Raw genomic sequence first — 21004 nt, 5'->3', positions numbered from 1 at the left:
AGTGGAGATTCAACAGGGAAAAACCAGGAAGGGTTCCTAAGCGGTTTAGGGACAGCGCCTGGACACCTCAGTTGGAGGTAGCTGTGCGCTTTACAAATGGCATTTACATTTTACATAGTTTGCCAGTCCGTGATGCTGGTGTGACTTTCCCCAAATGCCATCTGGATGTGTGGTGCCTTACTGCAGCCATCACACCCCTGGTGACGCGTGGACTTAGGCCGCATCTCGAGATTGTGGCCCTTCTCACCTCCCACTTCTATATGCCTAGAGACCATCCCGGCAGGTGCTTGCATCAGCAGCTCGAGGAGTGCAGACGCGGCCTCATATACTCTTCAACCGAAGTGGTGACCTGACAGTGGGATTCTTTACCTGCTCACCTGCATAGCTATCCCACAACAGAGATGTAGGTTTGGAGACTTCCCCATGGCATGTGTGCCTTCTGGCCCTGAGCAGATGGGTGAAGTCTGAGCTCTTGTGAATGTTCTGTCGCAGCCTTCAGTGACGAGGACTGCATTGTGTGTTTGTGGCTGACGGGCGGGGGCACTGAAAATGTCATGTAGGGGTCCCCGGTCCCTGTGCCACTTGCCCTGAGCTCCCTTTAGACTACCTGTGGCTACACCTGTGCCTCACTTCAGTGGGACGCAGCCCACAGGATCCATGGACTACGTTTGTAGCATGGGCGCTATGGTGGTTCTTCCGTCCCAACTGCTCAGTCTGGGGAGGCTCCCCTAGACACCAACCCAAATATCCAGGGGAAAGTAACACACCAGCACCTATTGTGGATTAAAAGTCGAAACAACTCCCATCTAACATGTTTGACATTAACCTGGAGGTGCTAATGAGGGAGGTCACAGGCATCAAATTGGCCACAGACTTGATGCGAGAGGACAATAAATCTATAGCTGCGTATTTATAATCAATGCGTAGTTATTTTGGAACCTTCAATGCCTGGCTCAATGCAATGGACTGCAGTGGGCCGGCCATGGAGGATGGCCTGACTCTGCTATAAACTGGCCCGACGTAGGTATTAAGGTTTGGAGCCTCCGCAGGAAGCTCGTGGAGGTAGAGGATCGCAGTAGAAGGAACAATGTTTACTTCCTAGGGGCGCCAGATTGTGCAGAAGTGAAGGATATGAACACCTTCTCAATCCTCCCAGATCCTATGGACCCGATATTCTCCCCCAGCTGGAATTCCAGTGAGCCAACAGAGTACGACCCAGAGGAGACACATGGAGAAATACCTCTAGGCCAATAATAGCCTGCCTCCTCTGACATCAACAGGCCCAACAACTTCTCTCAGTGGCTAAACAACATAATGGACCCTTTCTGTACAAAAAAGTGAGGCTCCGTTTTGCGGTCGATTTTTCCCATGATACCCTCTTGCGACGGAAGAAAATTATGCTGAAAATTAGGCATCCCATGTGAATTTCTGGGGCCAGCTACCATGCTGCTCACCCTTGGTGGCAAACACAGGAACTTTAAGGACTCTGACGACCTTGAAGAATTTCTGACGTCCTTGAATGCATGGCCCAAAGATACCGCAACATCAATGGATAGAGCCTGGAACATGGGTGGATGGGATTCCACTTCGCCTCAGTGTCATGGACTCACCACTGAGGACACTGCATCAGAGCGTCAAAGACAGAACACTGTCTTGAAAAATTGGGAGCACAGAGCTCCCCGTGATGACGTGGCTTCGACCTCTAGAGGACGAGATACATCAAACTCCCCCATTAAGCCCTGACTTATGTGCCCCTCAGAGAGACCTGCAGGAGATCCAGAGTCTCCCTGGTCACCTTAATTGGTAATGTCCACCAAAAGTCACTTATTGTAAATCTTTGATTGTATCCTCTTACCTGTGTACCCCAATGCCGGCCTTCTGCTGAACACTACAACTTTATTTCAAAGACACCTCTATGGCTGATTTCTTGTCATGTTGCTGAACATCACCTCCCTAATGTGCCCCTGCGACTCTGTTGTGGCTCTGACATTCCCAGGATGGGCCTGGATTGGTAATTGACTATGCTGCCTTTCGGAGTTGCGGTGCGGGGTGGGGCGAGGGTTAGGAGATACCTTCAACTTTTTTAAATTATGTTTTTTCTGGATATTGTTTGTTTAACAGAGAAGCGTTGGTACATTCTCTCTGCACCAACTTGTTGCCGTTAATATATTGTACTATTCCTGTTTAGGCTCCCCTCACTGCACCTGGTTTACCTGTCATCTCCACATCACACATCTCTTCCACAATCGGACTCCCACACCACCTTACTCACTATACATCTACAGTCTCTGTATTCTCACGGCATTTCCCGGAGCCCCCTGAGCATATTGTCAACTGTCCTGCTTTCTTCAGGTCAATAATACCACCAACTGAAGCAGGACATATTTCTCTCCTCGCTACTTACTGCGGATAGCCCACACGTAATGACCTTGACACCACGGCCCAAGAACCTTTGCATTCTGTCTCTCAATGTCAATGGCCTTGCTCACTATATCAAGCGGGAAAAGATGCTTACATAATTGACTCAAAATCCCCTGATGTAGCACTCTTTCAGGAAACATATCTTTCGGCCCAAAGTCAGATAAACTGAAGAAGAATTTGGTGGGAAGAGTCATTAGTAGCAGCTTTCTTAGAAATGCCTGCACGGTTCCTGACTCGTCGGAGTCCTCCTCATCCACAGGGTAGCTCTTCTCATACACAAGCCATTCACCCATACCATTCAGAATACATGGACAGACCCAAATCGTCGCTATTTCTTTGGAAACTGAAATATCTGGGTCAGACCTTAAGGTGGAATATGTCTGTGCCCTGAATCAGGACAGACGTCTTTTATTTCTTCCCTCACCAGATTCATGACAGAAGCATAGCCAAGGTGGTAATAAAGGGCAGGGATTGGAACTTGGTGCTCAATGCCTACTTAGACAGGTTGGGACTCCTTGATAGACCCAACACTCAGGTCCATGCTTTCCTGGGGGATAGTTTACTGGATCAGGGCCTGGCTGACCCGTGGCACCTGGCACATTCGTAGGACAGAGAGCATACTTTTCTTCTCTTGTGCGCACAGAACATTGCATTCTACGCTCATTTGTAGAGCACACAGCCACCCTAGGGCATCCCGGCACTAACATCTGCTACACAGACCGATCATCATGCACTATAGAGGTTTGTTGTCAAACAGTTTTTAGGTTTATCCAGAAAAACTGTTAATTATTAATTAGCCGTACTGTATGGGGGAGGGTGTTCAACAGTTTGGCAGTGTTGTAGCCAAAGGAAAGTCCTCCACTTCTCGCTCTCCAAATCTGGGTAACAATAGCCAGCCGAACCTTAATTGATCTAAGGGTTCTGCTCTAGTGTAGGGTGAAATCAGAAGTAGTAGTAGAGGGGGGTATTTGCTTGAGGTGCTTGGTGCTATACATAAGGCTTTAAATTTCACCCCCTGATGTATCGGGAGCTAATGGAGAGTGAAGAAGGCCTGCCTCAAAGCCTATATTAAATCAATGCAATCGATCTATCCGCAGGCCGGGCTGGTTGTGTCAGGTGACCTGAACATGTTCTTGCTTGAAAAGGATCAGGCCCAAACCATGACTCACAACAAATGGAATGGCAGAGCCATCCCAAGCATCATCTCAAATCACCGAAAAAAGGATAAGTACGGTCAACAGTGTGCACTAATGCTCTCTGAGGTTGGAATGGTTGCTCTGAACGGTCGGTTTCCACAAGACCAACCAGCGGCCCCGACTAGAATAGCCAAACAGGCTCAATCCGTATTGGACTATACTATTGTGGACTTAGAGACCTTGCAAACCATTGTGAGTTACAAAATCATCCCCAAACTGGAGAGTGACCACAGCCTCCAAGCCATTGAATTTAGCGTCCAACACAAAAGGGCCACTCCATGCAAAGCCCTGATTGAACCTCCAAGTCTCTACAATCTCAAGAGACTAGTATGGAATGGCAATAACACCAAAGAGATAATGACATATGTGAAAAATGTACACTCAGAAACGATCGGTGAAGATGCATCCGCCCCCCGGGACAACTGGGAAAGTTTGATTATAAAAATAATGGAGAGATTTGCGAACCAAACTCATATTATCAAAAGGAAGACCGGAAAACCACTCCAGGTGTCCCAAGGACCAATAGTGCGTAAGAAAAGGTCCTTAAACCAAGAAATCAGAAAGCTACATGCAATAGCCAAGACAAAGGGCGAAGATACTGGCAAACAAATTTACAGTCTAAGACAAAACTACAAAAAAAGAAGTTTGGTTAGAAAAATCAAAATACCAAAAAGACATCTGGCAAGCACTACTAGTAGCCAGCAAATCAAACAACAACGGGAAATTCTGGGCTGAAATAAATAAAGTGGCAAACGGAGCGGAACAGGCCTTCAATGCCAACATACTGGAGGGAGACTGGATACGGCATATAGAGCAATCTCAATGCAACAACGATCCAGGATGGCGCAAAGACCAGGGGACAACGCAACTGATAATTAGCCAAGAAGTAGAGACACAACTTGATGAAAATTGGATAATCCCATCTCAGGTAGTAATAGTACTGAAAAACTTGAGGTCCAAAGGCGCCCCAGGCCCAAACGGCCTACCGAATGGTCTGTTCAAATAAGACCAACAGTTTTGGGCAGAATATTTCACCCCACTCTATAACAATGTCTTTCAAAACGGAAGTATACCTGAGTCATGGAGAGGCAGCATCTTACATCCTATTTTCAAAGCTGGTACAAGGTCCGATCCAGGCATTACCGCCTCATCGCACTTATAGATGTCGAGGCCAAAATCTATGCCTCAAATCTTCTGAGGGACCTGGAAGATTGGGTCTGTGCGAATAAGATTCTGCCGATTACGCAAACAGGTTTCAGGCCTGGTACCAATACATTTTGCAACCTGCTGGCGCTAAATCTTATGGTGGATAAAGGAAGAGAAAAATCAGCCAAGCTGTACACGTGCTTTGTAGACCTCAAAGCAGCATTCAACACAGTCCCGAGGGAGGCATTATGGCGAAAAATGGCTAATTGGGGAATACCATCAAAACTGTTGCGGGCAATTATAAACCTATACTCGTACACCTGGGTTAGAATAAAGCTAGCCAATGGCGATAGAACGACAGACAAAATCCCCACCCATGTTGGCCTCAAGCAGGGCTGCGTTTTAGCACCAACTCTTTTCAACATTTTTACAGCGGACCTGGACAAGAGCATTGCCGAAATAGAAAGTGATCCACCAAAGTTAGCCAATTACAAAATCAGGAGCATAAGTATGCAGATGACATCGTACTATGCAGTCAGACCCCGCTGGGTCTACAACGCTCCATCACAAAGCTCAACGATTTTATCAGTGCACAAGGTCTGCAAATCAATTACAAAAAAACAAAGATAGTCTGTTTTGCCTCTCGGCCAGGGAGGAAATCCTTTAATTGGCATATCGCAGGCAACACAATAGAGCAGACCTCTACTTACAAATACTTGGGAGTAGTAGTCGATGCCAGGTGGTCGCTGAAAGACCATCAGTCATACAGAAAGGCTCAGGCAATTAAACTACGCTTTGCACTAAACCTATTAAAAACGAAACTGAATTGTCCATCTAACCTGCATTTGTTGAAGGTAATAGCTGCAAAATTTCTTCCATCTCTTACATATGGGTCGGAACTGTACAAGGGAAAAGACGCCAACTTTTTGAACACACAACAATCAGAGCTGTTCAAATATATTTTCCAGATCCCAAAGTTTGTCTCCCAACCACAGATCCGCTTGGAATTTGGTTTATTAAATCAGCACCAAAGCAGACAAGCAGCCATATTAAAAACATGTTGGAAACTAAGATCTGCTGAAGAGAATACGCTCATGGGCCTCTGTTGGTCTGAGATGAACAACCAGAAAAAATCAAAAAATTCATGGAAAATGGCATGGGAGAGCGCCGTGTCAAACTTCAAGTTGGAAAAGGCATGGAATACAAATCAATCATTCACGGCCTTCAAAAAAGAGACCAACGCGGCAGCAAAGCAAAGATCATGGGTAACAGACAAAGCTGCTACAGCGAAGAAAAAGCACGGCTGGACTGTGCTGGCAACACACGGGAAATTGGAGCCGCAACCATGTTTAGTTAATCATATATCCCCAGCAGCCCAAAAAACACTCCTAAAATTACGGCTGGGAACCTCCATATTTAAAGATCAGACACCGGCATGGAAACAAACATGGCCGACACCTGTTTGCAGACTATGTGGGCAAATGTAAAGAAACTATGATGCACATACTGTGCATTTGTCCGGCTTTGACAAACTTGAGACGTTATTATTTACTACCCGTATTCCGACTTTCCAAAATTAGAACATGCCGCTCGGCTGTTATGCTAGCTCTGAACAGTTACAAACTACAGCTAGCCTGCAGGGCCACTAAATTTTGTCAAAAGGCACTTCAGTTAATAGTGATCTCTGAGAACAAGGTTTCTAAAGGTCTGAATTTGTCAGTGTAAAGGTGCAATTAATCAGTTACATCTGCAAGTACATCATGCACACAGACATTACAGAAAGTTTTTCTCTTTTTTTTAATGATTTGTTCCCTTGTTCATTACAGTTTTAAATCACGTGTTTTTTCTTTTTCATGTCTTCAATATTGTAAAGGTTTTAATTAACTATATACAATAAAAATTTTACTTACTTACTTAAAAAGGCCTGCCGGGCTGATTTATGTCTGGGGACATTGAGCAGAGGGCGGGCTGCCGCATTCTGCACAACTTGAAGTCTCTTAGTTACAGATGTAATCACTCCCAAATAGAGCAAGTTCCTGTAATCCAGGCAAGAGAGAATTAGTGCCTGGGCCACGAGCCTTGAGGTTGGGGTTGTTACGTGGTACCATAAGTTCTGTTTATCCCAATTTAACTTGAGGCAGGAGCTGGCCATCTGGCTTGCTACCTTTTCCAAACCAAGCCCCAAAGAGGAGGATTGGGGACCATGTTTGGGGGCAAGGGAGAACGCCAATTTTATGTCTTCGGTGTATGACACTGTTGGTATCACTAAATGCAACACAATTTCTGCGAGAGGGCTCATGTATAAACTGAAGAGTATAGGGCTCAATGAAGAGCCCTGCAGTACTTCACACTTCAAGGAGAATGTATCCGAAGAACAGGATTTGTCAAAGACCTGGAAAGTCCTATCCTTCAGGAATGAGGTAAGAAATGTCAAGGCTGATCCTGTGACTCCTGCATTGTTAGTTCTTTTAATGAGGATGTCATGATTTACAGTGCTGAATGCTGCACTTAGATCACGGAGAATGATGGCTGCCATACCTCCTTGATCTAGCAGCATTTTCAGCTTCTCCACTACTACCAAAAGGGTGGTTTTCATGCTATGGCTTTGATCAAAACTCCCATCTGGGTTGGGTGTAGGAGATTATTTGCTTCTATGAACCCAGATAGATGCTGGTTCACATGTTTCTACATTACCTAGCTCAATCCAGGGGGCAGCGAGATGGGTCTATAGTTCCCTAGGCAGAGGGGCTCCAGGTTGGGTTTTTTCAAAAGGGCTTTTGCCACTGCTTGTTTCCATGCAGGTGGTAATGCTCCATTTACTAATGAAGGATGTACCATTTCTAGCAAGACCTGTAAAATGTGCTCTGCCGCTTTAGAAAGAATGTGCAGTGGAGCCTTATCGAATGGGCATCCTGATTTCACTTTGTTAAATAATACTGCTATCTGGAATGATGCTAGGAAAGTCTGTGAGGCAGGTTTTCTCTTTCTCTTGTTTGCGACTATTTCTATTAGAATCTAAATCTATATCAATGTCTTGGAAGGCAAGTAAATACCAGGTTTTTTTTTTAATCTTGCAAAATGATTGCAACGGGCTGCACTGGGCCCAGGTGTGGTTCAATCAGGGATTTGATGATCTTAAACATTTCTCGAGAGTTAGAGGCGCAATTAATTTTTTATTAACAGTAGGCCGCTTTGGCAAGTTTAATTTTGTAGTGGTATCTCCTCATCGATTCTAGGTAATTTGATTTGCCTAACTTGTCATTGACTTTCCTCCACTTCTTCTCACTTCATTTGAATTCTTTCCTTAGCATCAGAAGGTGGGGAGTATATCATGGAGCACATTTGTCCCTGGCACATCGATCATGAGTCTTTACGGAGATAACTTGGTCCAGCGAGTGCTTAACCAATTGGGTGACCTTATCATTTGCTAGTAGAGGGTCCTTATCCAAATCAGTTATCGAAACACTAAGGGCAAACTCCTTTTCTTATTATTCAATTTCATATAGCTGCAATATCTCCACATGACTGACCTAGGGGATGGAATGGAACGCTGAGTACTCAGCACCAAGGGAATCATAAAATGGTCTGATCACATCACAGGTACATTCAAGTGTGGGTCTTTATTGAAGATAGGGTCGATAAAATGACCGTTTTCATGTGTTGGGCGAGACATTTTTAGTGGTAGTTGAATTGCGGAGAGATTGTATAGTAGCAGTGGGGATTGGGAACATATCGAAGGATAGATTACATTCTCCTGAACCAGGGGAAGCTGGTGTAGCTAGAGAAGGAGTCTTCAAACTGGGCGGCGGACCCCCCTAGGGGTCCTCAAATAATCGGGGGGCATACTCTGGTCAAGAGAAGAATTTTGCTGATAGCAGTGCTTTGTTTTAAGCTGAAAACAAAACATCAGCAGTCAGCTGCTCTGTAATGGGCCATTTTTAAAAGGTTTAAAATAACTGTAATGTTTAAGATATACATCAGTTTCAGCGGAGCCGCGTCGGGGGAGACAAGGCAGATCCTGCTCTCCATAATCGATGCATATTGGCTCGATTGGTCCCCAATACGCAATGAGGCTCATGAAGTACAACATGCATTGAGAACAAGTTCTTCCTTGCAGTTTCGCTATTCACGACAGACCTCCAAATAAACGTGAATTTGGTACAATATAGCCTTATCATTCACTTTTCTGTAGTATACAGAATATTTATAGCATATGTGAGTAAGGTAGGGGAATTGTGCAACCCCGTTCTGAAGAACATGAGTTTTTACTCCGAAACATGTCGACGCACACATGAGGTTAATGTAAATTACAATACATTAATAACCTCACTGCACACCTTTTTTTTAGCAGTACCAGCTCTAGGCCCATTAAAACGTTTTTGAGCTACCCCACGAGCAGGTACTTTTTAACCATCACTTATTACACTTCAATCCCTACTACTCACTGATCACCGCAACCCTACACACACCACACATAGTCTGTTTATTAGTGCTCCCGCGTAGTCGTAGGTAGTAGCACGCCGCATCCCGTAGAGGGGTGCGAAGACCCCTATGATGAAGCATGATACCAAGGGTCCTTTTGGTGTGTGAGGGGTATTTTAAAAACACTTAGTGCTCCCCACTATTGTAGGGACCACTGTCACCCACTAGTGGATTCCATTTTGTTTTTGATAATCTGGCCAGGGAGAACGAATCCACATCTTCTCTCTCTCTCCCCTTTTGTTATAAGTAAGATAGACTTGAACATTAAAAATTGAATAGAATAATTGTGAAACATTCTGAGGGGGGCCCCCAATGACTTTTTTTTATACTTGGGGGTGCAGATTTAAAAGTTTGAAGACCCTTGAGCTAAAGGGTGGAATGCGTATCCTTACCAGGCAAAACACAAACTAGACCGCAACCTGTCTTCTTGGTCAACTTGTGAATACAAAATATGATATGACTAGGTATTTCACGACACACAATGAAATCACTGTGCTGCGCTATAAGTAGCACACCAGGAAGCGAGATCCTCTACCGACTGACCCGGTTCCCCTGGCTGCCGACGGATACCACCGAGCATCGCGGCTACCGCCGCCCGATTGTGGGCGGTCGTTAATCTCCGGCCTCCACCCATTGAGGCACACTGGCATTTAGAGGCTAAATCATTGTTAAGGCTTTCACTGTAATTGTCCTGATGATGGTCCCCGTGATTTACTAGGGGTCCGAAACGCCGTCGACCTTTTTAAGCACCAAAACTAAAATGTGATTACTATGTGTTCTAAGGTGCTTAGTTGTGATACTCTGTACAATTGCATTTATGTCAGAGAAACTTGTTTTGCCTTATAAAGCCCTTCTTTGCTTTCTATATCCACCCTTTGTACCCGTTCTGTAAGTGCTGGGCACAGGCTTGTGTTCCACACTGGCTGACTTGTGGAAGGTACTCTGTGTGATTTAATTACATGAAACTTGAGTAAAAACTCTGAAAGACCACTGTCCGGCTGGACATGTCTCTCTAAATATAGATTGACTCTGTCTATATTTCATTTGCTCTAAACTCTCTTGTATGCATGGGAGCAATGTTGTTTGAAAAAAAGGATGTTCCCCAAGGTCCCTGCTGACTGATTTGGGGCCCCTTGTTGTTGTAAAATGCGCTATAAGTAGCACCACTATGAGCAAGGAGAGAGGGTGGGAAGGTTTTTGACTGTGCAACTGCGACAGAGGGAGGCATGTCAGGCCATCCCTGCAATATGGGATGAACTGGGGTAGTGCGATCGGTGCACCTGCACCGGGCGCTGGCTTGGGGGTGGGGTCATCATTTTTACAAGTACTATTATCATTTTAAAAGCACCAACCTGCTGGAGCGTACCTGGCCTCCAGCAATTTTTGTTGGCATCAATTAAAACATCAAGATAACTCCGGTGATTTATTGTGTTCCTGGAAAGAGACCGGAGGTTTGTCTAGTTCCGGGGTACTCATAGTACGGCCATGGGCCGGTGGCGGCCCGGCAAGCCTTCCTTGGCGGCCCGCGGACCTTGCTGCATTGTACCTGTTTTTTTTTTGTTTTTTTTGAGTGTCAGCAAACACCGCCGGTTGCCGAGAAACTCTGCTCTAAGGGGGTCGGGCGGATTCCAGGGCGATTCCAGCAATAGTCACAGTGGAGCTGCAGGGGCCTAAGAAGAGGTGAAATAGAACAAGGCGTCATTCACATGTAAATGGCCTTTTTAAAGACCTGTGAAGTACTCGGGTGCGGCTGTGTGTGCATGGAAGCTGTCTCAGCCCAGGCTGACACACGCTCGGGGTGCGGTGACAGAAGACAGCAGGGAAGGAGACAGAAGGATAAGGGATATCGCCCAACCCCCATAGAGCAGAGTTTCTCGGCAACACACTAGATACGTTGGCAAATAAAATTAGTCAATTCGCCAAGGCCAGGCATATAGACGTTGTCAATGTTCAACTTATGTTGAAACCTGTAAATTATGCAACATGTTCGATTATGTGGCAAATAGAGAAAATCCATAGGTATGCTGAGTACACAACTTGCAATGTAGAGCACAGAGTACATATTCAGTTAACAATATGCAGCACAATCGCATTGCACACAGCACAGACTGAGAACATGGGACAGCCAACACATACTGTGCCTCCAGATGTACAGATGACAACACACGAAGACCATGACACATAGAGGCACATTCAGGACCCAAGGTCCAGAGAATGAAACACATGCCGCAGTGTGGGATTCATAACAAGCCTGCCTTACAGTAATGGCACAGTAATGGCACAGCACCATGAACAGTGTTTGCGGCACGTGCTATACAACCCATGCTTCAGAGGTGCGAGCACACAATGAATGCTCAGATTAGGGGACAAATCGAATGGTACATTGCACAGGAGGCAGTGTACACCCTGCAGATCCCAGGATACGAAGTGCATACTGAAGGAGGGAGACAGAGGGAGGGAGAGAAAGAGGGAGGGAGACAGAGACAGACAGTTGGGAAGGAGACAGAGAGAGGGAGACAGGGAGACAGAGAGAGGGAGAGAGAGAGACAGACAGAGAGAGGGAGAGAGAGAGACAGAGACAGAGAGAGGGAGAAACAGATAGAAACAGAGAGAGGGAGACACAGACAGAGAGGGAGAGAGAGACAGAGAGAGGGAGGGAGAGAGAGAGACAGGGAGAGGGAGAAGGAGAGAGAGAAGGAGAGAGGGAGAGAGAAACAGAGAGAGAGAGAGAGATACAGAGAGAGGGAGAGAGAGAGAGACAGAGAGAGGGAGAGAGACAGAGAGAGGGAGACAGAGAGAGGGAGAGAGAGAGAGAGACAGAGAGAGGGAGGGAGAGACAGAGGGAGGGAGACAGACAGAGGGAGGGGGAGAGACAGAGGGAGGGAGAGACAGAGGAAGGGAGAGAGACAGAGGGAGGGAGAGAGACAAAGGGAGGGAGAGAGACAAAGGGAGGGAGAGAGAGGGAGTGAGAGAGAGAGAGGGAGGGAGAGACAGAGGGAGGGAGAGATGGAGGGAGACAGAGGGAGGGAGACAGAGGGAGATAGACAGAGGGAGGGAGATACAGAGAGAGGGGGGAGACAGAGGGAGACAGATAGACAGAGGGGGGAGAGAGAGAGAGAGAGAGAGAGAGAGAGAGAGAGAGAGAGAGAGAGAGAGAGAGAGAGAGAGAGAGAGAGAGAGAGAGAGAGAGAGAGAGAGAGGAATAAATAATATGCCAGGTCTGGTGGCTCAGTGGACGAAGGCGTCCGCTGCAGGGGCCTGTGTTCAACCTCATGGTCACAGGTTGTCTTTGCTCTAGCCCGGCCCCCCTCCCCCACTGACCCCTCCCCCACCAGTGCGGCCCTTGGCCACAAACCACACTGTATATTTGGTCCCCAAGATAAAGTTTGTGAGTACCCATGGTCTAGCTGAAGTTTTGACTCATCCAAAGGTAGTGCAGAGGGTTAAAATGCGTGCTGCTAAGAATGTGTACCATGGTGATAACAAAGTGCATGTAATGTGAATTGGTCAGGGGGTTACTGATTCTGTAAGAGATCTCCTTTTGTTACTTGTCATTTGTAAGTCAAAGTCGTAATATAGAACATTGAGCTATTAACTGTCATCAAAGAGATGTGTGTAAACTGCAATGTATATTGTATTGTAATTGCAGCTATATGTTTTTTTGCCCAGTTTTTCATTATCCTAAACTTGCCAAAAGGGTTCATTTGGATAGAAAACAATTCTTGTTATTAAACAGAACCCCTAACAATGGTGCTACATCCTGTCTGATGTAACATTTTCTATACACTGACTTACACACCTATGATTGTCTCTGTGCTATGTGTGTGTGATGTAAAGTGCTCTGACACCTCACTCTGGTATGAGCTATAAAACTAAATGAATCCGAGAGACAGTGGTTTTGGACACTTGAGGGGCACTGGTAAAGGGCTGTGGTGAGAGAATCCGTGGCAGAGGTGGTCATTGGGGGGGGTGCGCCAGTAGACATTGCCACACAGGGCGCCACCAGCCCTAAAGTCGGCCCTGGGGATGAAGGGTGGAGGCTGGTGAACACCCAGTGAAGATAGTGTACGCATTTACTTGATTCTTTGGCTCCCTCTTCAGCTCTGAGAAACCAGCCTTTCTATCATGTGAAAAGGCCTTTGTTGAAGGCCACCCATTGCCTACTCTGTCAGAGGCCAGCAGATTCCTCCTAGATGGGTAGATTACAGAGGACAAGCTTTCAGATGCCATTTCAGACGTGTCTATCAATAAAGCGCCGGGGATGTCAGTTTCCCTGTCAAATTCTATAAAGTCAATAATCATCTTATGGTACCCCTCCTTTACAAAGTTGTCAAGGAGACTGAAGAGTCTGGCTCCCTCAGGCTGGAGTTCAACAAAGTGCTCACTAGCCTCACACTGAGGCCAGATAAAGATCCCACTCAATGTGCTAGCTATCATCCAATATCTCAACACAGACTTGAAAATGCTTGTAAAAGTCCTGGCGACCCAAATGAAAAGGGTAATTATGAGCCTGATCCATGCAGTTAGTGTGTGTGCCGGGTTGATAGTTTCACAACCACATGAACCTCTCCTCAAAATTCCTCTGGCAAGTGCATAATGATCCAGATGAAAAACTCCTGCTGTCATTGGATACAGAGCTGGCCAGGGGCGGCTACTCCATGTGTGCGGAGGAGTGTCACCTGCGGCTTTCTCGCAGTGCGAGGAGAAACATAACATGGCATTATAAATACCATTTTATGTTTCTGCTTCTCGCACTGCGAGGAAGCAGAAGGGTTTGGTTGGGGGCAGGCGGGTGGCCGGGTCTGCTTGAGGGCAGGGGGGGAGTGGCTAGCCCAGTCATAGTCACTCTCCCTTTTTTCCTACATGGAGAAAATGCCCCCTCATAGATGCCTGTGTGGTCAGCGTCCCAAACAATCCGAACGCTGCGATTGCAGCGTTGTGATTGGCTTTGGGGAAGGGAGGGATGGAGGCTGCCTGCTTCCTGTTGCTGCGGAGGCAGGAAAAGCAGGAGCAGACAGAAGATGCAGGACCCGGGAAAGTAGGTAAGTTTTTAATTTTTTTTAATTTATTTATTATTTAAACCCCCTCTTCCTGCTTGACCCCCATTCCCTCGCGAACAATCACCCGTCCCAGGGGCGGCCTTAGGCATATGCAAGCTGTGCAACTGCACAGGGCCACCAAATCCCAGGGGCCGCCACGCCAATATATATTGTTAATATAATAATCCTCTGAGGATGGATACATATTTGCGTGGCGGCCCCTAGCAGGGATTTGGTGGCCTCCGGCTCTGTTCCACTTCCAAACACCCTGACCCGTCCCCCACCCCCCTCTTCACTGGCCTCCACACTCCGCCCCGCCCGGACCCCCTCTTCCGGGGTCCCCCACCTACGCTCCCTGCCCAGGGCCGCCATGAGCCCAGAGCCGCCCCTGCCCGTCTCCCCTGCGTGACCCCGCACCCGCCGGCCGTGACTGGAGAAGGCTTTTGTTCAAATCGAATGGGGGTACCTGTTCCGCACAATGGGCAGAGTAGGGATAGGTCTCAATTGTTTAGCCAAGGTCCACTGGCTATTTACCACTCCTATGGTGCAGCTTTATTGTGGAGGCCACATGTCAAATGTCTCCCCAATTCTCAGAAGGACGAGGCAGGGATGCTCATTATCCTCCTTGTTGTTCCTACGGGCTTTAGAGCCATTGGCGGATGCCCATTCACTGATCTGATTATATTCAGGGTATTGATTCACTGGCGGACTGCTCTGGCTGACCCTGGGCTGCCCTCAGTGACTCTCAACATCTCGACCCCACACTTCATCACTTGATTACTTTAATCAATGCCTTTTATGTTTTCTCCGGTTATAAGATTAAGTGGTCTAAAAGTGAGGCACAGCCAATGACAGCACACGGACGTAGACCCCTAAATAAAAGATCCACGTGGAAAACTTTAAAACTGAAAAAATTAGTTATCCTAGTCAACAAAGGACTCAAAAATATGGTGGCTGAAATTACATCCCCTAATGATAACAATGGAGCATGACTTTTTGCGCTGGTCTGCCTTGCAGATTTTCTTCCGGGGCAAGCTACAGGTGATACAAATGGTGACTGCACATAGATTTAATTTTTGTATTTATTTATTTTGAACTGATTTTATTTATTGCAAGGTTGAAAATGAGAAACATGGCCCAATAGGCCAACATACAACAGTAGGATTATAAGAAAAAAAGGCAAAAATAAGACAAATACCTACACACTTTTTCCCACCCACCCAAATTCCATCAATGAAACACAGATGAAGTCTAAACGTTAGATTGCTCATTCCACATACATACCCAACCTGCCCTCATTCGATGTATGTCCAGACTTCTTCATGAATCAATCCATACACAGGACGGATGAATTCCAATTCTATGCCTCCATAATCCTCCCATACTTGCCATATCTTGTAATGTTTCTGGGGGCAGCCTCTCGCTTTATAAGCCACCACTTCCAAACCCATACAAGTGTCCATCCCTCTCTTCCACACAGCCAAGGATGGATGAGTCATGACATTCCATTCCAGTGCTATATCCCGTTCTGCTAAAGTAAGACCCCAAAACAAAAGTGACAGTTTATACCTATCACCACCCAGATTGTCGGTGACATGGAAAAGGGTGAGTTTTGTGTTCATTGGAATGAGCCAAGACAAAACCCCGCCCAGACAGTTTGTCACCCCGTGCCAGAATCTATTCAACTCAGGACAGCTCCAAACTGTATGAAGAAATGTGCCGTCCATGCCACAATGAACACAGGACGGGGCGACGATCACCCCTATCCGCCAAAGCCCTGTGGACATATTTAAGCTATATTATCCAAAGTCTGGCTGCAATGGCAGCCACACGAGGAGTCCCCAGTAACTAAGTCCAATTCTCGTTCTCCAGAGTACCCACATCATCCTCCCATGCTGCCCGAAGGGCACTGAAGATGTTAGGTTGTTTGGAAACAAGTATCTGATAGATTTTTGCGACTTTGATTGCCAAGGTCGCTCATGAGAAGTTTACCTTCTAATGGGTTAAATTCAGGAAGCTCAGACATGGCAATAATGTAAAGAGGCAGCACATGGCAAAGTTGAAGGTAACTGTGAAATTGGTTACAGTGGAGCCAATATTCATTCTGAACGGTCTAAAAAGATATGAGGACCAATTGGCGCATAAGATCCCCAGAGTAGAAATCCCAATGAGGTCCCATTGCAAAAGCCCTCCTGGGCCACCACCTGTGAGAGCAAATGCACTCACCAGTGCGGCATCTACTCTGTCAACTTGCTCCACCTCCGGATCTGCTGGAGAGAAGAACGCCATTGATTTAAAACCACCCTTGTCACCGGGGGAAGATCATCATCGCTGCCCCCACAGTATAGGTATGAGATAATAGGGGTATCTCCCATCACCCATTTTTCAGACACGTAGGGGTGATCACCTTGGAGGTCATCTAAGCAAAAACAAGGACCCCCCCTCCACCTTGGAGGTCATATCACCAGTCATTTATAATCAAAAGAAACAATGCACTATAATGCGAACTCATGAAATTGATGTATTGTGCATCTAAAATAATGAAATAACGTTTTGCATACTACAGGATATCTGCCATTTTTGGCCGCAGTGTCATTCTCTATGTTTAGTCATTTGTAATAGACATAAAAGAGGGCCGTTTCGTGCACGCCATGTTACCATCAATAGAGGCGTTTGCCGAAACGCGTCTGGTCACTGTGAGTCAGTGGAAATAAAGCTTTTGGACTCGCCCCCAGGAGTGCTTTTCTTTGTGCGTGAGTAGTTGCGCTGAGGTTGAAGAAGTAATTAGCTGTGATGTAGCTACTCACCAACCCATGCAGCCGCTTATACACAAAGTGACAGACTGATACAGATGTTTACATATTTAAACATTATTCGCTAACCCATATATTCACTAAGATGCACTTAATCAGTCATTTATACAATCAATTTTACAAAAGAAAACATCCATTTAGACACTTATTTACCCATTTATTCTTCGATCGACCTTGAGATATAAATATATAAAAAATATTTAATTTTTAGACAGACACACATCCACTGGATGATGTCATCAATGATGTAATCAGTGATGTCATTTGAGATGTCATCAGTGATGTCATGAGTGATGTCACTGACCATGTCATGAGTGATGTAATATGTGACGTCATCAGCAGTGCATTGCGGGTTCGCAAGTTATAGTTAGCTGAACTAACTATAACAGTGGAATTTCTATGGTTTTGTACGAGTAAAATGTCCAGCTAACTAGAACGCCCCTGAAACCTATGTTTTTTTCTGTGAATTTCTAAGGTTTTTTAAATGCTTATTCCTAACTATAACTTGCCTGACCCCTATGGTTTTTTCAGTGAATTTTAAACGTTTTTTAAATGCTAATTTCTTACTTTAACGTACCTGAAACCTATGGTTTTTTAAGTGAATTTCAAAGCTTTTTTAATTGCTAGTTTCTAACTATGCCTACAGAGGTAGGACATGTGAAGAAAGAAGAAAAACACACAGAAAGAAGAAAAAGAAATGCAGAAAGAAGCAACAGAAGTCCTCAAAGACGAAGAAAAGTGCAGGAAGAAGGTAGACGTGCAGAAAGAACAAAAAGAGGAACAAAAAGAGGCCTTGTTGCAAAATCATCCTGTACCCTCAACTTTTTCCGATGGGTACTGGTGGTTACTGACTCTGACTAACCAGTCCTAGAGCCAGTGCTATCCTAAAACATACTTAGAATACAGTTAAAACACCTACATACACTAGGGAACACTATGCGTTGGGGTCCCCCTGTTATTAGCATGACCTCCTCTGTAAGCCCCTAGTATATAATAGGGCAGGGGGATTAAAACAACCTCTTAAAACGCGCCACAGGGCGCGTTTGCACACTGTTGAAGGGAGGGGGGTGGTTGAGCTGACGTGTGCAAACACACCCTGTGGCTGTTTTAATTTGGGGGATAAAGTTCGCTCGAATCCGGAGTGTCCCTTGGGTACAACTAGCCCATCAGGTACCTCTAGTTAGCACCACAAAGCTGTGTTGCAGAGAAAATGGGCACGGCCTGGACCACCTCTCTGCAAAGCAGCACAGTGGCGCTTACACAGCCCCCTTCTTTTTCTATTTTTTTGGCCCTGCAACGCTAGGCCCAGGCGAGATGAGAGGAGGTGGAGGGAAGAAGCGGAAGGGCGGAGTGCAGAGGAGGCGCGGGCATTGGAAAGGGATATAGAAAAATAATGAAGGTTGTGACCATACTTGCTCTTGCCTGGGCTCCGTATTTCAAGATACGACAACTGGTGATGAAGGCTGGTACCCGATCTCGGTCTGGAGACACGCGCTACAGCGGTGAGTCAGCACCTGCCAGCTGAAGCCTGTGAGCATGCTACCGAGAGCAAATAACGCTGGGTGGAAGTGGAACTGCACCCGCGAAGAGGTCGCATTAAGCCAGAAAATCTGATACTACTACTCAGCGCATGTTACCTCATCATGCCCAGAACAAGCCCCTATCTGCCTGCCTGCCTACAATCCCAGTACCGGCTCTGCCCAAAACCTTGTGCACGTGTCCCACTCAGCAGCCACTTTAGACTCAGGTCACACAGCCACAAACCCTGCAAATACCACAGCAGCCATCTTAAAACCAGGCAACAAAAAAGTATTTAACTTGGCCACTCACGGATCCTGACGCCGTCAAAGCTCCACACAGCCTGGCACCTCCGGCCGCATGCCTTACAGCAACCGCTGACCCCCAGAGAGTCTCAACAATCCACATCTACACGGCAGTATGTCAGTGGCACCGGACAAATCGCAAAACGCAGAACCAGGTCCAGTAATGCTAAGCTTTTCCTTCCTACACCCTCCAAAACCTCTGACCCTCACGTCTGGCAGTGGCATGGGTCCAAGATGGCAAATCTGGCTAGAAGACTTTGAAGACTTCATGATGGGATCGCAGGTCACTGACCCCAAAGAGCAACTTATTACCCTGCGCAATCTGATAGGCAAAGACGTTGGACGAGTCATAAAAGAACTGCCGCCAGCCATTGCAACCTCCTATCAAGACGTAAGAGAGGCACCGAACAGAAAATGTCTTCGCAAACGAAATCTGGACTACAAACGGTACACCTTCAATCTGGCGTCTCAAGAAAAAGATGAGCCAATGGGTGACTTCATCCCTCGGCTCAAACAATTAGCTCAATACTGCGTATTCGACAACTTCAATACAGAAGATGCACTTCGCCTACAAATTATAGAGGGATGCCAGTCAGAGTCATTTCGTCGTTGCCTGCTAAAGAAACACTACTCACTTGATGACATTGAAGAGCTGACGCGAATAAATGACCAAGCTGAAGACCATGCGAAAAATATGGAAACTGGGAAGACAGAAAAATGAGAACAAGCCTTCCGACTTCACTCTTAAACAGACACACTGCGCTCGTCAGACTACAAAAAGCCCCCAAAGCTTGCAAGCCAAACTCACAGCGAATACAAGAATAGCAGCTACAGGAAACAACAATTGCACTGCTACCGTTGTGGACAAGACTACCCTCCCACTGGCCCATGACCTGCCATAGGACAACATTGTCACTGCTGTGGAAAAGAGAATCACTTCAAACTGGCGTGCCAGGCACCGCACAGAGAATCTGCTCCAATAAGACGCACCCCGGGACCTCGCCATCACGCAAGAGCAGTGCGCGAAAGCCGAGACAGGTCGACCAGCTCATCAAGATCCAGTATACGGTTGCATCGCACACACCAGTCCTGATGCTCATCGTCGAGGGAATCCTCAGCCCTCACCTCCATACCTCAAGAAAGTGACGAATACATGTGCATGGTAGCGGACCCCGACAGGCTGAAGAAATACCCAAGACTACACATCCAAATGGGAAATCACCCCGCAAAATTCACCCTAGACACCGGAGCGTCGCGCAACTACATATGTGCGACAGAATACACGAAAATTAATCTAAAACCCAAATTACAGAAAGCAGCTGTACGTGTTTTTACATGGATGTCCAAAGAGCCTCTACCGTGCCTGGGACAGGTTTGCACGTTTTTAACATACAAAGACAGAAGAGTTCATGCACAGATTCACATCATAGAAGGACCTGAAGCAGCTGATTGTCTCCTTAGTCTACCCACGGCTAACATTTAAAACTAGTGGAGGTCCTATACAAAGTCGACGACTCGCCAGACATCTTCAGCAAAATCCCAAAGCTGTTCACCTGACTTAGCAAACTGGCCCACTTCAAGGTCTGACTACACAGAAAAGAACAGATACCACCCGTAGCTCTACACCACCGGAAGGTACCTTTCCACCTCCAACAAGCCATGGATGAGGAGCTACAAGACTTGCTGAGGGCTGACATTATTGAAAGATCGACTGGACCCACACCACAGAAGTGGTTGTATCTAAGCGAGGAGCAGAAAACAAGGTACGCACGTATATGGACATGAGGGCCCCGAATACAGCCATAGAACGTGAAAGACTCCCGGGACCACACATCAGTGACATGATCACTTGCTTAAATGGGGCAAGTCTTCTCAAAATTAGATCTAAACAAAGGATATCAACAGCTTGAACTTCATGAGAAATCCGGTTACATTACCACTTTCTCGACACACCAAGGACTCTTCAGGTACAAACGTCTCAATTTTGGAATTTCCTCAGCTGCAGAAGTATTCTAAGAGGCAGTTAGGCGAATTATTCATCACATTCTCAATGCATTCAACTATTTTATTTATTTATTTATTTG

The sequence above is a fragment of the Lissotriton vulgaris genome, chromosome 12 (assembly GCF_964263255.1).
Source record: "Lissotriton vulgaris chromosome 12, aLisVul1.2, whole genome shotgun sequence".
Classification (NCBI taxonomy): domain Eukaryota; kingdom Metazoa; phylum Chordata; class Amphibia; order Caudata; family Salamandridae; genus Lissotriton; species Lissotriton vulgaris.
The sequence above is the reverse complement of the archived record's forward strand: the minus strand, read 5'-3'. Positions refer to the sequence as shown.